This window comes from Elephantulus edwardii, unplaced genomic scaffold, assembly GCF_000299155.1.
Source record: "Elephantulus edwardii isolate Elephantulus edwardi_28Jun2011 unplaced genomic scaffold, EleEdw1.0 scaffold00213, whole genome shotgun sequence".
In the NCBI taxonomy this organism is placed as follows: Eukaryota; Metazoa; Chordata; class Mammalia; order Macroscelidea; family Macroscelididae; genus Elephantulus; species Elephantulus edwardii.
The window spans coordinates 5,072,691-5,094,361 of NW_006399963.1; the positions used below are offsets into that span (position 1 = coordinate 5,072,691).

Genomic DNA, 21,671 nt, shown 5'->3' on the forward strand with positions numbered 1-21,671 from the left:
GCCTTCGTTCATTAGTGTTCAAAGCCTCAAATCTGTTCCTGAGATGGTTCTGAAATTCAGGTGGGATAGACTCAAGGTCATATTTTTGGTTTAGTAGGTAAGAAATTGTGCTATTAACCTAAAGGCAGAAGGTCTACATCCCTTTTTTTGCTCTGTGGGAGAAAGATGGATAATCTCCTCCCATACAATGCACTGTCTCTGAAAAACTACTGGAGCTCAGCTGATGAGCTGGCTCCGACTCGAATACACATGGCAACAACATGCTTAGAAAAGGAAGTACTGGTGTCATAGTCTGTATTGAGTGGTGCTGCCAACCCAAAGGCCAAGCTTCTTGGTGGTTAAAAACCACTACTGGCTCTGATGGAGCAAGGCAGACAATCTTCAGTGTAATTTACAGCTTCAGAAATCCTTTAGAGGGTCAGCTGTAAGTTGATTCCTGCTTGATTGCAATGAGTTTGAGTTTTGAGGGTTTTCTGACACCTGGAGAGTGAGTATAGAAGAAGCCCCTTACATCTAATGCAAGATGGGTCCTCGGAGGAACTGAGGCCGTACAGACATTTCAGAAAGACTTCTTGCCTTACAGCATCAATCTAATAAAAAGGCACTTCAGGGAATAGGTCATTATCCTGTTCATCGTGGGCAGTCTCATTCTTTCTAGTATTCCTTCATCAGGAAGGATTTAGAAAACGTCATTATTTTGTGAACAATTCAGACTGGCTTATAATATCCATCTGAATCCAAATGGTAATGCTCACAACACAGTATTTTAGTAAATAGATAAAAGGAATAAGTTTATATTTGATCTGCAAATAGAGAAGCTTTAGGGAGCTTTGTTATTGTTAGGTACTGTCGAATTGACGACTACTATGATGACCATATAAACAACAGATCTGAACCTTACCCTCTCTTGCACTATATTTACAATCTAGTATGGGTAGATTTTGTAGTTACTGTGTCAGTCTGTCTTGTTAAGAGTCTCCTTTCTTTATCTAACTCTCCATTTTTTCCAGTATGATGTCTTTTTCTGAGGACTTGTCCCTCCTAATTATATGCACAAATCATGTGAGATGAAATTTCACCATCCTTGTCTCTAAGGAGCACCAGGGTTACATTTCTTCCAAGACACACTAATTTATTATTTTTAGTAGTCCATGGGGTACCTTTCTCTAATACCGTGAATCAAAGGCATTGATTCTTCCTCTGTCATCCTTATTTTTTTGACCAAGTATCAGATTCATAGAAAGTAATTGAAGAGAACAAGCCTTGGATCAGGTGCACCTTAGTCTTTAAACCAACATCTCTTAAGTACTTTGGAGAGGTCCTTGACAGCAGATTTTCCCCTATGTAGCACATCTTTTGATTTGTTTACTCCTTTTACCATGGATGTGTATCCAGTAAGAAAAGAACTATTGACAAATTCAATCTTATCTTCATCTATCATGATGTTGCCTACTAGTTTAGTAGTGAGGATTTTTATGTTGAAGATGCAATCCATATGAAGGTTGTAATCTTTGGTCTTCTGCAGCAAGTATTTCAAGTACTCTTTATATTCAGTATGCAAGGTTGTATTATCTGTATAATGTAAGTTGTTTACTAGATTTCCTCCAATCCTGGTGCCACATTCTTCTTTATAGAGTCCAGCTTCTTATATTATTTTGCTTAACATACAGATTCAATAGATAGGGAGAAAAGATACAACCTTGGTATATCTTTCCTGATTTTAAACCATTCAGTGTTCCCTTGTTCTGCTTGGACAACAGCTTTTAGGTCTACATATAGGTTTCACATGAGCACAATTAAGCATTCTAGGATTCCTATTCTTATCAATGTTATCAATTTGTTATGAGCCACACAGTCAGATGCTTTTGCATAGTTAATAAAGCACAAATAAACATCTGTTTGATATTATCTGATTTTAACCAAGATCCATCTGGCATCAGCAATGGTATAATTTATTATGGAGACTTAGAGTTTAATAAAACATGTACAATTTCCTTGGTTAGCTAAGACCACCATCTGGGACAAAGTACTTTGCTCTAGTTTTGCCCGAGGTTTCTTGGTACCAGGCACTGCTCCAAAAATGCTCAAATATATTATTTTTACATGATGAATGAAGGAGTTATAAGGGTGGGTTTTGTTTTGTTTTTTTGCCAACTATGAGATATAGTCCTCCCTTCACTTTTACCACTATGTCAGAACTGTCTTACTTCATCCATGCATTAAATGTGTAGGCACACCAATTTAGGAAACACTGTGGTAACATTTTCCCCATAGGTGCTTTAAGAGAGAAATAGTTAAAATGCACAAAAAAGAATATGTTTTTAAAATATAATTTAAATTTCTCTCAGTCTTGAAAAAAATATGCTTATATATTTTAAAAAGAGAAGAAATTATTAGCGTGTGTGTATATATATATAATCAATACACTTCATAGTAATAACAAGAAGCACTCTCAAGTACATTTTTTTAAAGAGCACATGGAACTTTGAATTAAAATTGTTGCATGATTGCTCTCAGCTTTTTATGGCTTTGTAGGATGCCCCCACCTCTACCCCTTTACTGTCTTCAACATGAAATTCAGAATGAATATTTTTAAAGCAACCTTTCAAAATGTCTGTGTGTTTCCAGTTTAAAACTAAAACTCCTTTAAATAACTACTGATTTTAATAAGAAATCTATAAAATCCAGTTTAAAGTGGTAGCTTCACTTTGCCTTTAATAGACAATGTTTTGTCAAACCCATCAACAGAGAGACCACTTACCAAATGCTTTTTGCTCCATTTACTTTGATGAAATCTTTGAGGGATGAGGTCACCCATAGTACTATCCAGATATACAGAAGGCTTTGTGAGGGTTTTCAAACAGTTTTTAAATTACTTTTTAAAAATTGTATATTAGCTACTCTTCTCTGCAGTGTGAACTGGGTTTTGTTAAATCTGGTTACCATTAACCTGTTAATATATGGACTCATCATTCTCTACAACAGCAGGCTGGAAATGATAATTTATTCACCAAGAAGACATAACTTTCACTGATTTATGCCACATGAGTGTCTTCACACATGTGCACTATACATATTGTTTTCCTTCATGGTTGTGCTTTGGAAAGTTTTCTTTTGTATTTGTCTCTGCAGAACGAAAATTTGCTCCTCTTAGGAGGGGCAGAACTTCTTTGAAAAGGTATTATGACTAAAAATAGCTACTGTAATCTCCTTTGTGAGAAAAAAAAATAACTGCTTGGCTTAAGTCCTCTTTGGTTTTTGTCTCTTATGAGTGAGACTGTCTAACCCAGATCTGTTCAAAACATAAGATGAACATGATGTAAAAATTGTCACACAGAGAGCACAAACAGGTCTACTTTCTTGATGAGTCAAAAGCTCTTTCCCCTCATTTTCCTTCTCTTCATGCCTTCCTGACAGGGAAAAGAGAGAGAGTCATCCCCCCACACACATACATTTCTGCATGCTTACTTATTTTATTCATCCTAGGGGCTCTGGTTCAAAGTATTTTCTGATTCATTTTTGCATTTTTTTCTTTTTGCTTTAATATTTCAATACTTGTTTTTTAAATATTGTTTTTTTAAACGACTTTTTAAATTCATTATGTCCTTAATGTCTCTCACAACTCATCTGGTCTTTGATTATAAGTATTCAAATATATCAAATCTGTTCTTGAAAAAGTTTCTAAATTCAGGTAGAATCTAGTCAAGGTTATGTTTTAGTTCATTCACATGGATGTCTTTTGATGTTCTTTAGTTTCAAATTAAACTTGTATTTGTGCAGTTAGTGGTCTGTCCCAGTAAGCAACATCCCGACAAAGAAAGAGATATTAAAGTTGGCAAGGATTTAATTTATTTGGATTCACAATCAACGCCTATGAAAGTAGTCGATAAATAAAATATATTTCATTGAGAAAATAAAAATTTTCTTGAAAATGTTAAAAAACAAAGATGTCGCTTAGAAGTTCACCTGATTCAAGCAATAGTACTTTCAGCAACCTCTTAGACAAAGATGCCAAAGTGTCTTCTCTCATACTTCAGACATATATATATATCTAGGTGAGACTATTCCTTGGAAAGGGCATCATGTTTGAAAAGATGGAAGGTCAATCAGGAGAAGAAGATCCCCAATTTGATGGATTAACACAGTATCTGAAGTTATGGGCTCAAATGTACTAGAGATAATGAAATTCGTACAGGATAAGGCAGTATTCAGATTTGTTGTTCATAGAGTCACTATGAGTCATCTGTAACTTGATGGCACCTAACGAGAACAGTACATGCATGCAGAAACTAGACAATTAATAAGGGAGATAAAAGAAGAATTAGTATCTTTGAATTGTGGTGTTGGTGAACAATATTTAATATATCATGGATTGGCAGAAGAACAAACAAATCTCTCTTGAAAGAAGAATCAGGATGCTCCTTAGAAGTGAGAATGGCAAGACTTTATCTCACATATTTTGGGCATCCATCGCTAGAGAAGAATATCATGCTTGATGAGGTAGAGGATAAACAAAGATGGAAAAAGAACCTCAGTGAAATGACAAAAGGGCAAAAATGATGGGCTCAAGCATAGCAATAATTGTGAAAATGAAACAGCCCAAGCAGTGGTATGCAGTACATGAGGTGACTATAACTGAGTCAGTCCCAGATATTACAAATGACTAATCACTTAACTACTAGCCAAAAAGTTAGTGTATGAACCTGCCTAGCAGTACTGAAGAAGAAAGGCCTAGCAATCTACTGCCAATAAAATCTTATAGTGCAATTCTACTCTGCACATGTGATGGTCATGAGTACAAATTGACTCGATGGTAACTAACAATAAGGACCACGGTCCAAATCAGAAGACTAAGAAATCTCTATAGTTTTATGCCTTAAACTGCTGTAATAATGTAAATTGAAATTTTACTGTAGTTTAAGGCATAAGACTATAAGGGTAAAAATAAGATAATAGAAGAGTAGTTAAGGAGAGAAACAGCAGAAAAGAGAAGGAAAAAGTTTGGGAAACAGAAGTTTCTAAAAAATGGTGGGATACTTGAGGAAGACATGAAATAGAAAAATCAAGTATCAGTCAAAAGTTTCAAATTTGGGAATCAGGCAAATAGACTATAAAAAGCAGAAACACTTTCATAAGAATCTTAAGGAAAGAAATAATATCTTGTGCATTTTTTGACCTGTTGTGTAGAAATGGAATATTGTAGGTATTCATATAATTGTGAATGACTGGATGAGTTATACCAGTTTTATTATATATATGCCTTTTGGATTACTAACATTAAAATTATCTGCCATAAAAGTCTTTGTGTTTAGATGTTAAACTTATAATTATAAACTCAAATAAATTTATTGATGGAGAGAAAGAAGTGAAAAAAAAAACTCCATATTCCTAAATTTCCTCTAAAAACCAAAATATCTTTGCCATAAAGTTAAATTTCAATTTATTGAGGCCTTTGGGACAGAATAGAACTATCCCAAAGGCTTTCCAAAGCTGTAACTCTTTATGGAGGCAGAATGTCGCATCTTCTACCACAGGCTGACAAGTGGCTTTGAACTACTGATCTTTTGATTAACAGCCAAGTGCTTAACTACTGTTCCACTCTTGCTCCTTCAAACCTCCCTAGGCTCTGGGATGCCTCCTCACTCATACACATTTCATATCCAACTAGAAGTCCTCAGCTTCTACTTGGCCTGAAGGTGCTGACAATGTGCAGCTACTTGAAAGTAAATTGTTAATAATAGATATCATCATTTCTGGGAATTGAAAATAATCTCTTAAAATAAGATGAAAATCAAGACTCCTGAACAAATCGCACATATTATATATTGTAACATTAATGTTATAAAGTTATTTTAAAAAATATTTCTGTTCATTTAAGAAACAGAAAGTCTGCTGCATCCAAGTGAAAATGCACAATGCAGGGAGAATTGCAGAGAAATAATACTTTTCAAAGGGGAGGGGTTCAGGAAGACCTTATAAAGGATCTTCTTCCGCAGAGAACCTGATGTTCCAGAAAGTAGCAAGATAATTGATGAAATTTGGACCTGTGAACAAATAAAAAATCAGGCCCTTCCCTCAAGACAGGATATAAAGCAACTAAAGGAAGTAGAGGCCTCACAGATGGAAAAGAACAGGAACTTTGAGAAGACAGAGCACTAGTATAGACAAGGATCGCTCAGCTCCTGGGCTGGCTATATGCAGAGAGACCCTCCTCAGAGCACTACAGAGATACTACCCAGACAGAGAATGCGGCCGCTTCTGGGCCCTGGAAAGAATAACCGTTTTCTTCAGTCAGCAGTTATCCAAGGAATTTGAATCTCTTCACCAGGAAAAGGTACAAGCTGGTCTACCAGCTAGCGAAGCTTGATCGGTTAACCCCATGTTTAATAATATGTTTTGATTGAGTTGCCCTCACTTCTGGACTTTCTCTTAAAACCAGTTCTGGCTAGCTCCTTCCATGACAGAGGCTGACCTTCTCAGTCTTCGTGAAGTAAGACTGTATTTAAAGAAAGATGGAACCATATGATTGTGAACATCCTACATTTTGCCTCCATTTGGATAGAATCTCTGGCTTTTTACCTTGAAAACTCCTCCACAGCAAAACAAATACATTACTAACTTTAAATCTGGAGCCAAATAAACATGGCCAAATTCCACAGAGTTTGAAAAAGAACTCAAATCTCACGTGCCTATCAGATGTGACTTAATGGTTGAGGTATGGCTGACATCAGGATATTCCAGAATATGTCAGGATGTAATTAGTATTCCCCCCTCCCCGGAATTTAACATTTTTATATACTGATATAATCTACTGATGTAGCAATATTTAACAAACTTCTCCATTGACTTAATGGATTTAAGTCGAAATGTGGCAAAAAGTTTGCTATAAAGATCCAGATAGCAATTTTTGTGCTTTCAAGCTTTATAGTTCTCTTCACGCTACTAATGTGGAAGAAATAATAGAAGATGCATAAAAAATGACGGCAGTGTGATCTCAGTAAAACGTCATTTATTTTATTTGAACAAAGGACTGGATTTGGAAGAGTTTAGAGTGATGTCAGACTTTCCCCCGCCAGATCTAGCAAATAGAGTCTCTGGAAAGACAAACAAAATTGGCTACATGTGTGCAGAATATCAGCAGGTGGGGCAAAGTCACCACCCTGTGATGAGCTGAGTAGGGCCTAAAGGGAGAGAGGAAGGGAACAGGTTGAAGAGGAGTTCAGGAAACCAGTTTTCTCTGTAAAGTGCCCTGTGAAAGCAGTGGAGCCTTTGGATAACAGATATTGGATAGAGAAAATTAGGGTTGTCACCAGGACAGAGTGTTTCCCAGGCCAGAGAAAATGTCCATGGAGAAACAAACAAACAAAAAACACACAAAACAAACAAAACAGCTATGAGGACCTCAAATCATAAAGTTCTCTAGCACTACTCTGAGGATTGGAGCAGGAGCCCTTGGGTGGCTGTGGCAGGCTGTCACCCTTTATTAATCTTCTTTATAATTCCAGAAGAGCAAGAAACAAGGGGGAAAGCCTCAGGGAAATCCCAGAATGTTGATGGTATATGTCTCAAGGTCAAGGCGACCTCAATGTATCCACTTCTCACCTGCAGAGGGTCAAGGGAGGCTCTGCTGTGACAGAGACTCATATACTGGGATTAAAGGTCAGCAGTTTATGAGACTCCCGGGCTCTTCTGGAGCCCAGCTCTGCTGAAGACTATCAGCCAAAGCAGATTAACAGATGGTACAAGACCCTGGCTCAGTGAGGAGCTCTGTACTAAATGGGCAGCATGAATGTGTCCTAAGCAGCAGATATGAGTGCTAGAGTAAGGTGGGGTTAGGGTGGGTTCTTCCTTCTCTCTTTACCAATCATTCCTTCCCTTTTCTTCATTTATGTTTCCCCACTTAAATCCAATTAATTGCATGAAGGTGTGTTCCATCAGTCTATAAATCTTTATAGGGAGCAACTGCTCATCTTTCTCCTGTTGTGGACGTTGTCCTTAAGTGCCGTCAAGTCATAGGCTTCAGTCGATAGCGACCCTATGAATGAAAGTCCTCAACACGTGTGTGACTTTCATCCTTTCTCCAGGTTCATAGGGTTTCCGGAGGCAAGCTATTTATGGAAGTGGATGCCACTCTTGCTTCCAAGCTTGTTTTAATCGGGGAGCTCCACCAAACAGTGTCCACCATGGGTAACCTTTAATGTATTTGATACATCAGTGTCACAGTGTTCAGCTTCACAGCAACCACAAGTTACCTCTGTATGGCAAGTGGACACACCAGGGCTATACAACCTAGAAGAATGTTTGAACAAAAACAATGATAAACAGGCCTGAGGACTGCGGATTAAAAGTCATCCACCTTTGGCTTGGTAGCATTACTTTCTGTCCACTAGGCCAACTGATCTCTCTATGTTGTTATTGTTGATGTTATTGTTGTTAAGTGCCGTCGAGTTGTAGATGACTCATAGTGACCCTATGAAGGAAAGTCCTCAACACTATAGAGCAGTTATTGATCTCAAACCTCTGAGCTTTTAACTAGCAATCTAACAAAAATGCCTCAGGCCACCAGGGAAGATTTCAATATACATTAGATGATAAACATTTCATTGTATGGATTCTTGCACTTACCTCAGTAGGTTTCCCAAATTCAAATTTCTGTTATGAAGTTCATATTCCATCTCCCTAGATTACTGTGGAGTGCATCTCAATATAAAGAAAACAAAAATCACCACAGGGTCAATAGGCAGCACCATGATGGATGGAGAAAAGATTAAACTTGTTGACAATTTCATCTTGCTTGGATCCCCAATCAACGTTTGGCATCTGCAGTTAGGATAAGGTACACTGGGAAAATCTGTCAGGGGTGTTTCAAGAAAGCTTAAGTAGCTATGATATCAGTCTAGAGAATAAGGTGCACTTTATCCAGGCCATCATCTTCTCAATTGCTTGCTATGAATTTGATAGGTGGAGAGTGAATTAGAATTACAGAAGAAGAATAATTGATGTTGTTGAATTGTAGTGGTGGAGAAGAGTATTGAACATACTATGGACTGCCAAAAGAACAAACAGGTCTGTCCTGGAGAGAGTGAAACCAGGTTGCTCTTCGGAGGCAAGGATTTTGAAACTCTGTTTCACATACTTTGGGCATGTTGTCAGGAGTGGTCAGTCTTTGGAGAGTGATATCATGTTTGAAAGGATGGAGGTTCAGTGCAGGAGAGGAAGACCCTGACTGAGGGTGACTGACACAGCAATTGTGGCAATGGAGTCAGATGTGTCAGAGACAGTAAGATTGGCCCAGGATAGAGCAGGGTTTAGAGCTATTCATAGGATCACTAGGAGTTGTAGTTGAACCGATGGCACGTAATAACAACAGAAGCCACAATTGTTGCTATTATTAGAACGTGAGGAAATCAGATAATAATAATCAGATAAATAAGCTCTTGCCACATGACTAATGAAGAACAGATCTGAGTCCCAAGTCTAAGTCTTGTCCATTTGATGGTCCAAACATTAAATAATATATCATGAATATATTATAATCATCAACATATATGTATCTAACAAAATATCAAAATATTTGGAGCAAAACCCGAGATAATTGAAAGAAAAAACAGACAAGTGATCATAGTTGGAGACTTAACCATCTCACTTTCAATATGGGCAGAACAAGTGGTCAGATGATCAGCAAAAGTATAGAAGATTTGAATACTACTGAATATTAGGCTTCATAGACATCTAAGGACCACCATACCTAATAAAAGGATTAAACATGTTCTTTTTAGCATGTGTAATATTCTCCAAGATAGATCGTACTTGTTTTAGTGTATTTAAAAGGGCTGAAATCATACAAGGATGTTTTTCAACCACATTATAATTGGGTTAAAAATCAATAACCAAAGAAAGTTTAAGAAAATCGTAAATGTATGTAGCCAACATCCTACTAAATAATCAACAGTCCAACAGAAAAAATAACAAGAGAAATTATGAACTATTTTTAGATGAGCAAAACCCAAAAGGATAACATACCAAAATGTAAAGAATGCAGTTAAAGCAATTTACGGAGAGAAACTTACAGATATAAATAACTGGGAAAATCTGCTGTCAGGGACCTCTCCAGAATGCTAAAGAGCGATAATACCAGCCTAGAGATTAAGGTGCTCCCAATTCAGGCCATCATCTTCTCAATCACTTGCTATGCCTCTGAGAGTTGCCAGTCTTCTCTCTCTTGCCAACTTCCTTTCATAAGGGAGAAGTTCAGACTCAGCGGTGGGGAAATGACCCCAGGCCCTCTATTATCATCCTTGTCAGGTCACTGCAAGGGTGAGTGAATGTCCATGCTGCTGTCAGTGCTTTTCCCTTTCATTCCATTCCCAAATTTCTCCCACCAACACTTAGAGTTAAAGTCAGTGAAGGGGAACTGGACTTCAACCATGATTGGAAAGCTCGGGCATCCTTAGAGAAAGAACAGCAAGGACCACTTGAAATGAACAAGCTAATGAGGAGATTTTGAAAGTAGAGAAAAACATAACAAATTCCACCTACAGTTCTTTCAGTGGAGGTTATCTGTCAACATCCATAATGTCTGCATTGCTGGGTAGAAAGATGAAGAGGTACTGCATTATTTGGCAGCAGTTTAAGTGATAGAATTTAAATATTTCAAGTCAAGTAATGGAACAGATTTTTATCTGGAGGAAAATCCTTACTTCAAAGATAAAGTTCTTTCCAAAGAATTTTATCTAAATGAGGGAAGTGAATCATCCTCAAAAATCAACTGTCAAATGTAGAATAAAGGCAATAAGAAGAAGCAACTTGAAGAACCAAAGAACTTCTTTACCTTTTCTTTCTGGTTTATGGATCATTCTGATGCAGGTGTGGACAACTACAGTACTATGAGGTTCCTGGTATAGATGATAAAACAGGAGGTTTGGAAGATAATAAAAATGAAGGGATATTGAGGGAAAAAGAGAAGAAGATGGAGAAGAGAACCCTTTTTTACAACCTTTTTAAAATTTTTCTCTGGTCCAAGGATTTATTTCTACTTCTTAAAATTTTCCTTCATTTCTGGGAACAAAGTACAGCCAGTCATCCTGTTCTTGAGACTTCTTTTATTTTCTTTACACCATGGTCCTCAACTTACTTTTTGGAGAAATACTTAGGCAAAATAGATGAGATAAAGTGTTTTTGCCCCTTCCTAGTACATATTCCTTTTCATCCCTTCCAAGCTCAACAGAGTTACTTCAAAGAGTAGCAGAGGAATGTCTATCTGTGCTTCAATGACTATGAAAAGGCACTTGAGTGTGTAGATCACAACAAATTGTGGCTAATGTTGAGAAGAATGGGAATCCCAGAATATTTGATTGTGCTCCTGCAAAACTATACTTGGAGCAGTATGCAGTCGTCAGAACAGAACAAGGAAATAGCTAGCGTATGGTTCAAAATTAGGAAATGAGTATGTCATGGATGTATCCTGTCTTCATATCTTTTCACTCTATATGCAAAACAGATCATTCGAGAGTCTGGGCTATATGAGAAGGAGTGTGGCATCAGGATTAGAGGAAGACTCATCAACCACGTACATTATGCAGATGACACAACCTTGCTTGCTGAAACGGAAGAGGACTTGAGGCGTTTGCTGCAGAAGGTCAAGAACTATAGTCTTCAATACGGATTGAAGCTTAACATCAAGAAGATAAAGATTCTCACCACTGCACCAATTGGCAGCCCCATGATAGATGGAGAAGAGATGAAGGCTGTTAATAACTTCAGCTTGTTTGGCTCTACAATCAACACTCTTGGTACCAGCAGTCAAGAATTCAGAAGATGAATTGCAGTGGGTAACTCTGCTGTCAGGGACCTCTCCAGAGGGCTGAGGAGCAAAGATCCAGGCCATGGTCTTTATCTTGATACATGCTATGTATCAGAGGGCTAGACAATGACTACGGATGACAGAAGAAGAATTGATGCTTTTGAATTCTGGTGTTGGAGAAGAGTACTGAACAGACCGCCAGGAAAAAAAAAAAAAAAGATCTGTCTTTGAGAGTGTGAAACCAAGTTTCTCTTTGAGGGCTTTTGAAGCTTCATCTCACATACTTTGGGTACATGGCCAGGAGGTACCAGTCCTTGGAGAAGGATATCATGCTTGAAAGGGTGGAGGGACAGTGAAGAAGAGGAAGATCCTAGAGGAGCTGAGTTGACATGATAACCGGGATAATGGGAGTAGGTGTGTCATAGTCAGTGAGACTGGCCCAAGATAGGACAAGGTTCAGAGCTGCTATACGTAAGGTTGTTATAAGTCATAGACAACTCAATGGCACAGAACAGTAACAACACCATCTTTACAGAAGCTATGAAATAAACACACCAATGTGTTGTGTCCATTCTGTGGCAAGATAGAGAATGCCATGTGTAGCAGTGCATAAAATAATAGCTTTCCCCTCTGTATATTGAGCTCAGATACTACACTTATTTCTATGTGAAGATAGATAATTAAGTTTTATAAACATGTATCTAGTTTCTCTTTTTATTTTATTGGGAAAAACATATTGGGGGTACAAGGAGGTGAGGGGTGAGGGCAGAAGGGTGAGGATGGGTAGGGATGAAAATTGCAGGGGTGCAATTGCAGAGGTGTACAATTTGATTGGAGGGGGGAGCAGGTGAAAGAAATGAAAAGGATCCAGTGGGGACCAGATGCTACAGGGGAATGGTAAGCATATTCCAATGGTGATTAAACCAACTGTCTTATTGATTTGGGAACTGGATGCAGACTCTCTGGCTTCTTCATGCTGAACAGGGGTGTAGATGTGAAGGGGAAAGGGAGGACACTTTATCACCTTACTGGTGGTCTTGGGTTAAAGCTGCTTGCCTTCTTGTTCTGTTAGAAGATGTTTCCCTGACATTTGCTCCCCTCTGGACTGCAAAATGTTTTCCCAGGTGGATCCAGTGGGGATGGCTGGTTGAACCCAGAGGATCCATCCTCCTTTGCTTCCTTAGCTGGCAGTTGTATTTCCTTTTTGTCACTGGCACTGGGTTCAGGATCAGGTCTGGAGTAAAACTCAGTGTTAAGGTTACCTACAGGAAAGGGAGCAAACCTGGAGGGCACAAACTTGTGAGTTACAAATAGAAGGTCTTTGGGGGTGTTATTTTCAGATTTACTGGGAAAGAGGGTGGCAGAATGTAGCCTAGGTAAAATTCTCTGGATACCCTAGGCATTTTTTTTCCCCACCCAGGTGTCAGATGGCACAATCTGGGGACTGAGGAGCTCACCCTGAGGGCCACGCCCCGAGCTGGGGGCCAAAGACAGCCTGCCCTGAGCAAAGGGCTGTGACGGCTCACCCTGAGCAGGGCAATACCCCCCAGGGGCTGGCTGGTACACTCCCCTACGAGTGCCTCCACCCCAGTCTGGACTCCTAGCCTGACCAAAGACTATGTGGCCAGGGACAGCGTCCCCAATTCCTGCACCACCACTTTTATCCCCCCCTCCCAAATGGTCATACTGTAATTTGAAGTAGGTGTCACTGCCCTCCCCCATTATAAATGGCAAAGGGAACCTGAGAGTTGTGAACAGACTCCCCCCAGGTCTAAACAGCTTTTGGCAGAAGTATTCAACAGATAAAAATATGTGGTGCATTTAGGATGTCGGTCCTCTTGGACATGCTGCCACTGTTAAGTGTCATCAAGTAGACAACTCACGGTGACTTTCAACAATCCATTGTACCGGTGATCCTCTTTTCTGGCCTGTCCAAGGAAACCCAAACCTGTAGGTAGCCAGGGTGCTTGCTGGCCTGGGTGGGCTAGTTTCTCTTTTTAAAAAATAAAGAAAAGCTTTTCAACAAATTTCACTGCTACTCGGATGTCTCTAAGAACCAAAATATGGCATAGAGTCTATGCCCCCTGAATTCCAAAACCATCTCAAAACGATCTCAAGTACAGGTTTGAGGCATTGAAAACTAATGATCAAATCCCAGATGAGTTGTGGGAGGACATCAAGGACATTATCCATAAAGAAAGAAGAAGGTCATTACAGAGACAGAGGAGGACCAAAATAGATGTTGAAAAACACTCTGAAAATTGCCCTAGGATGATGAGAATCCAAGACAAAATGAAGAAATGTTGAAGCAAATGGGATGACCAGAAGATTTCAAAGAGAGGCTCAATAAGACAAATCAAAGTATTATAACACAATTTACAATGAATTGTGGTTGTATTGTGTACTGTAGAGTTAGAACCAATCCATAGCTGACCCTCTAGTGGGTTTTCAGAACCAGTTAACTACATAGGAGGAGATTGCCCATCCTTCTCCTGTGGAGCAGCTGGTGACCTCAAGCTTCATGCCTTCAGGACTGCAGTGCCACTAGGCCACCAGAGTTTCCATATTTTCAAACTGAAAGAACTAAAACACAAATTCAAGTGATGAGTTGCAATACTGAAGGATGCTATGGGCAAGATTTTGAATGATCTGGGAAACATCAAAAGAAGATGGAAAGAATACACAGAGTTGATAGAAGAGGGGCCATTTTAGAAAGTAGCACATGATCCAAAACCAATGATAATTAATAAAGAAGTCCAAGCGGCACTGAAGGTACTGGTAAAAAATAAGGGCCTCAGGAGTTGATAGGGCACCAACTGAAATTTTTTAACAAGCAGATACATTTCTGGATGTGCTCACCAGTCTGTGCCAGGAAATTTGGAAAAGAGCTCCTTAACTGGAAAAGATCCATATTTGTTTCCATTCCTAAGAAAGATGAACCAAGAGAATGTGGAAATTACTGGAAAAATTAATATTACATGCAAGTAAAGTCTTCCTGAAGATAATCCATAAAAGACTGAAAGAATACATCAACAATGAACTGCCAGAAATACAAGCTGGATTTAGAAGAGGACATTTTTGATATCAGGTAGATCTTGATTGAAAGCAGAGACTACCAGAAGGATATTTATTTATGTTTTATAGACTATGTAAAAGCATTTGTCTGTGTGTGTCATAGCATATGGCTAACACTGAGAAGACTAGAAATTCCAGAATACTAAATTATGTTCATGTGAAAACTATACCTAGACCAAGAGGCTGTTATCTAAACAGAAAGGAGAAACAGTGTATGGTTTAGGACCAAGAAATGTGTGTCAGGGCTCTATGTCGTTTGTCCATATATATTTAATCTATATGCAAAGAGAATCATCTGAGATATTGGACTTAATGAACATGAATGTGAAATCAGAATCAAAGTAAGTGTCATCAACAACCTGCTGTACGCAGATGACACAACTTTGCTGAAAGCAAAGAGGACCTGAAGTACTTATTGCAGAAGGTCAAAGACTGCCTAGCCATCAATATGGATTGCATCTCAATACCAAGAAAACAAGAAAATTCACACCATTGGACCAGCTGATAATAACATTATAAAGATTGAGGTTGTTAACCATTTAACCTTCCTTCAATCCACAAAAGCAGTCAATAGATCAAAAGATGTGTTGTGTGGGGAAAGTTGGCTTCAGGGGCCTCTCCAACATATTGAAGAGTAATACCGTCAGTGTGAAAATAAAGGTGCATGAGATTCAAGCAAGGTCTTTTCAGTTACTTCCTATGCATGTGAAAATTGGACACTGAATAAATATGATGTTAGAAGAATTGATGCCTTTGAGTTATGATGTTGGGAAAATGTACCGAATATCCTATGGACTTCCAAAATAACAAACAAGTATTTTATTTTTAATTTAAATACAATTTTTATTTTATACTGGCTTACTTATAAAGTTCGTATGCATGGTTTTTCACAGTGGATCTTACAAAAAGTATGTTTTGAAGAAGGTACAGCCAGTGTGCTCCTTAGAGGGGAGGGTGATGAAACTGGTATGGACTAGTATCTCACATGCTTTGGGTATGTTTTTAGAGAGACCAGTCCTTGAAAAAAGGACGTCTTGCTTGGAAGGGTGAAGTGTCAAGGAAAGATGGGTTATCATAGTGTCTGGAGCAACAGGCTTAAGTATATTAGAGATGGTGAGGATGCTGCAGGACAGGGCGGGGTTCAGCTTTGCTGTTTGTAGGATCACTATTAGTCGCATGTGACTTGATGGCACTAAATAACAATGCTATATATTAAATTAAGTGTTACACTGTAAACCAAAAGTAGGAATTTTTAATCTATCAGATGTTCATGGTATAAAAATGAAGCAGTCTCCTCTTGTTAAGATTTACAAATCTAGAAACCCAATGGAGAGTCTTCATGAGTCAGAATCAACTCCATGACAGTGGGCTTGGGGATGATTTTAATAGAAAATATAGACAATAAGTTTTGTTGATACTGAGATTAAAACATCAGTGTACTCTCTTTGTAACTCTAGAGTTTCTCAGATAATAAAATTTAGAGTAAACACATGTCTTGGCAATTTAATTCCTTATAAAATATCCATTAGAAATGAAAGTATGCTCAATCAAAAGCTTGTACATGAATATCCATAGCAGAATTATTCATAACAGTCACAAAGTAGAAAAAACTTCAGTGTTAATTAACTGATAAACGAATGAACAAAAATGTGGCATACTCATAAAGTGAAATATTAATGGACAATAAAAAGAAATAAAATATTGATATGTAGGAAAAAAGAAATCTTGAAAAGTTTATATTACATGACATAGAGGTCACAAAAGACCACGTAGTATGTGATTTCATTTTAGGAAAATGTAGGTTGATCAAGTAGCAAGTAATTGAAGAGACCATGGTCATGGCACACCTTACTCTCTAGACTGACATCATTATTCTTCAGCACTCTAAAGAGGTCCCTAACAGCAGAATTTCTCAATGCAATTCGTCTTTTGATTTTCTGCCTGCTGGTGCCAAAAGTGCTAATTGTGGATCCAAGCAAACTGAAATTGTTAGCAATCCCAATTTCTTCTCCATCGATTATGGTCTTGCCAATTGGCATAGTGTTGAGAATCTTTATTTTCTTGATGTTGAGCTTCAATCCATATTGAAAACTGTAATCCTTGACCTTCTGAACAAAGACTTCAGGTTCTCATCAGTTTAGGCATGCAGGGTTGTGTCATCTGCATAGCGCAGGTTGTTGATGAGTCTTCCTTCAATCCTAATGTCACATTCCTTCTAAAGTCCAGCCTCCAGAATGACTTCTGCATATAGATTGAAAAGATAACGAGAAAGAACACATCCCTTATGCACTGATTTCCTGATTTTGTACCATACAGTGTTTCCTTGCTCAGTTCTGACAACTGCTTTCTGGTCCAAGTGTAGGTTTCACATGAACACAACCAGGGGTTCTAAGATTACCAATCTTCTCAATGTTAGCCATATTTCTTGTTATTCACACAGACAAATGCTTTTTCATAGCCAATGAAGTACAGATATACATTCCTCTGGTACTTTCTTCTTTCAACCAAGATTCATCTAACATTGACTATGATATCCCTAGTGCCACGCCACGGCTTCTTTTAAAACTAGCTTGCACTTCTGACAGTTTTATGTCCATGTGCTGTTCCAGTCTTTTTTGGATAAACACAGAATTTTGCTTGCGTGTGATATTAGTGTTATTATTTGATAATTTCTGCAATCTGTTGGATCACCTTGTTTTGGAATGGGAATAAATATAGATCTCTTCATGTCAGTTGACCAGGTAACTTGTCTTCCAGATTTCCTGGCACAACCTGATAAGCATGTCCAGGGCAGCATCTGTTGATATTCCATCAATTCCTGGGGCCCTGTTTTTTTGACAACTCTTCCAGAGCAGCTTAATTTTACTCCTTCATCATCACTGCCTCTTGATCATATGCTATTCCATTAAATTCTTCTGTGAGAGCCAATTCTTTGGTACAGTGTCTCTGTCTACTCTCTCCATTTTCTTTCAGAATTTCCTGGATGATTCAATATTCTGCCCACAGCATCTGTAAGTATTGCCACTCAGGACATAAATTTGTTCATCAGTTCCTTTGGTTTAAGAAATGTCAAGCAAGTTCATCCCTTTTGATTTTCAGACTCTCGCTCTTTGTATATTTTGTTATAATACTCTTCTTTGTTTTCCTGAGATGCTGTTTGAAATTTGTTCAGCTCCTTAATTTCCTGATTTCTTCCCTTTTGCTTTGGCTTCTTGGGGCTCTAGTGCAATATTCAGAGCTTCTTCTGGGTTTGTAATTAACGTTTGCATTCTTCCTGGATGATATGCTTGGTATCATCCCACACCTCATCAGTTCTTCATTCATTAGTGTTCAAAGCCTCAAACTTGTTCCTGAGATGGTTTTAGGTGGGATGGACTGAAGGACAATTTTTGGTTTGTGGATTTGATTTCATTTTCTAGGCTGCAGTTTGAACTTGCATATGAGTAGTTGATAGTCTGTTCCAAAATCAGCAACTGGTCTTAGTGTTCACAGTTGATGCTGAGCTTCTCCAGTGTTTCTTTTCATAGATGTAATCAATCTGATTCCTATTTAAACTATCAGGTGAGGTTAATGTGTATAGTCACAGTTTGTGTTTCTTATTAAAAGTATTTTCAATGAATAAACCATTGACTGTACAAAATTTTACTATTCTATCTCTAGCTTCATTTCTGTCACCATGTCTGTTTTCCAACTGTCACTAAGTCTCTATTTTCTGACCATTGATCCTTCTTTCCCTTGGACTTTTTTTTGCATTCTAGTCACCCAGAGAGCTAGACAATGATTAAGCGTGATAGAAAAAGAATGCCTCTGAGCTGTGGTGCTGGAGAAGTGCATTGAACATACCATGGACTGGCAAGAGAACAAATAGGTCTGTCCTGGAGAGGGTGACACTAAGTTGTTTCTTGGAGGCAAGAATTTTGAAGCTCTATCTCACATAATTTAGGCATGTTGCCAGGAGGGACCCGTTTTTGGAGAAGAACATTATGCTTGGAAGGGTGGAGAGACAGCACAGGAGAAGGAGACCCTGGGTGAGAACTGGCATAGTAGGGAGTGTGTTGGAGACAGTGAGATTGGCTTAAGATAGGGAAGAGTTCAGAGCTATTGTGCATAGGGTTTCTATGAGTTGCAGTCAACTTGACAGCACATAATGACAACAGAATGGTCAAATCTATAAACAATGATTACTGTTTGCTTATGGAAAGGAACTAAGCAAGCGGTAATTGTTAACAATCTCAATCTCTTCTCCATTTATCGTGATTCTGCCAATTTGCCCAGTGGTGAGAATCTTTTGAATATTTTTTTTTGTTAAGCTTTGATCCATATTGAAGACTATATAGTCCTTGACCTTCTACAGCAAACGCCTCATGTCCCCCTTAGTTTCAGCAAGCAAGGTTGTTTCATCTGCCTAATGAAGGTTGTTGATGAGTATTCCTCCAATTCTGATGCTATATTCTTCTTCATAAAATTCAACCTTCTGAATAATCTGTTCTTCATATAAATTTAAAAAGTATGGAGATAAGATGCATCCCTGACACACATCTTTCCTGATTTTGAATCATGCACAAAATGTTCTTGCTCTGTTCTGACCATTACTTCCTGGTCCAACTATAAATTTCAGATGAGAACATCTAAGTGTTCTTGAATTCCCATCCTTCTCAAGGATAGCTACAATTTGTTGTCTGTTGTGATCCACACAGTCAAATGCCTTTCATCACTCTTGGCATCAGCAGTCAGAAAATCAAAAGCCAAATTTCACCGGAAAAATCTGCTGTCAGAGACCTCTCTAGAGTACCGAAAACCAATCAATGGTGTCAGTCTGAAATCTAAGGTGTGCCTAATTATGGTCTTCGCAATTACTTGCTGTGCATCAGATTGCTGGACAATGACTAAAGATGATAAAAGAAGAATTGATGCTTTTGAGTTATGTATGGTTCTGGAGAAGAGTGGGCTGCCAGGTGAACAAACAAACTTGTTGAGAGGGTGAAACCAAGTTGCTTCTTGGAAGCAAAGTGTTTGAAGATCTATCTCACATATTTTGGACACGTGTCCATGAGGGATCAGTCCTTGGAGAAGGACATCATGTCTGGAAAGGTGGAGGGACAGCTCAGGAGAGAAAGGTCATGGATGAGATAGATTGACGCAGTTATTGGGGCAATGAAATTAGGAATGTAGGAGATGATGAGATCACCTCAGGATAGGGCAGGATTCAGAACTGTTGTACATGGGTTTGCTGTAAGTCACAGGTGACTTGACAGCACCTAACAACAACAACATGGAAAGGAAGGGGCGTGGGCATAGACATGAATGAGTTAAGTTCTGTAAATGTAGATAGTGGTGATGGTTATGTACAATGCAATGAATATATTAAAAAATTAAACTGTGGTGCACGCGCACTCTCGTCCCAGCGGCCACTTCCAGCTCCGGGGGCGACCTCTCCCGCGGAGGGGACAGTAAACAGGAAGGGGCAAGCACAACTCAGTTCACGGTGCTGCAGTTAGGGAAAACCCAGGAGAAGCCGCCAAAAGAGCTGGTTGATGAATAATGGTCATTGAAGATAAGAAAGGAAATGAGAGTTGCTGACATACAAATAAGAGAAAGCCAGAGGGAAGAAGAAAGTGAAACGCGCCGTGAAGGATGCTGCCAAGAAAGGCCAGAAGGATGTCTGCGTGGTGCTGGCCAAGGAGATGATCCGGTGGTGGAAGGCTGTGAGCAAGTTCTATGCGTCCAAAGCCTATGTGAACTCCGTGTGCATGGGCGTGTGGAACCAGCTGGTGAACTCCGTGTGCATGGGCGTGTGGAACCAGCTGGCTGTTCTCCAAGTGGCTGGCTCCCTGCAGAAGAAGAGCACAGAGGTGATGAAAGCCATGCAGAGTCTCGAGAGGATCTCAGAAATCCAGGCCACCCTGAGGAAGCTGTCTAAGGAGATGATGAGGGCTGGAATCATAGACGAGCTGCTAGAAGACACTTTTGAAGGCATGGACCAGGAAGAAATGGAAGAGGAGACAGAAATGGAAATCAACAAGATTCTGTTTGAAATGACAGCAGAGGCCTTAGGCAAAGCACCCAGTAAAGTGACCGACGCCCTTCCATACCTGAAACTCCAGGAGCCATGGCTGCTGAGGACGAAGAGGAGGAGGAGGAGGAGACCCTGGAGGCCATGCAGTCTTGGCTGGCCACGCTGAGGAGCTAGGAGGCCTCACCTTTGTGTGCAGCCACCCTGTGTGTACTTCTTGCACTACATCTGTCACAAGGTGCTGCATCTCAGAGCAGGGCTCTGTTGGTATCTCTTCATTCTCTGCAAAGAAGGGCTGACTTAGATATTCAGAGGAATTCTGTCTTAAGAGAGGGCATGTAATGAAATGCATCATTTTCAGGGGTATGTATGGAAGCATTATATTGGGAGGAAGGCAGAGACTTCTGTTTCTCAAAGTCCTGAGATGGAGTTTATTGTCTGAATGTTGACGCTGTACATTTTTTTGTGTGAGTAAACACTATATAAATGGATTTTAATAAATTTCTGCTTTACAAAAAAATTAAACTGTACACTTTAAATGAGCAAATTTTATAGTATATGAATTATATAAAAATGAAGATATTAAAACACTAGAAGGTATGCAGGGTTGCATGCTCCTCATGATTAGGGGATAGATCTTAGCTCTTTATATCTGTCAGGATGGGGAATATGATATGAGATCAATGGGTTTGTTCTGTCCTCAGGCTAGAGTCCTAGAGTCTGGAGTTGTAAAGGAGTTATTGGATGTGAACTGGCCTTGCTCCAGGTACAAGCAAGTCT

At 39.0% G+C, this 21,671-nt stretch overlaps 1 pseudogene; it reads left to right on the top strand.

The window, feature by feature from the left end:
- The window catches only part of LOC102844827, a 25,730-nt pseudogene extending 4,662 nt beyond the window's left edge, over window positions 1-21,068 (top strand).
- The last annotated feature ends 603 nt before the right edge of the window (window positions 21,069-21,671 follow it).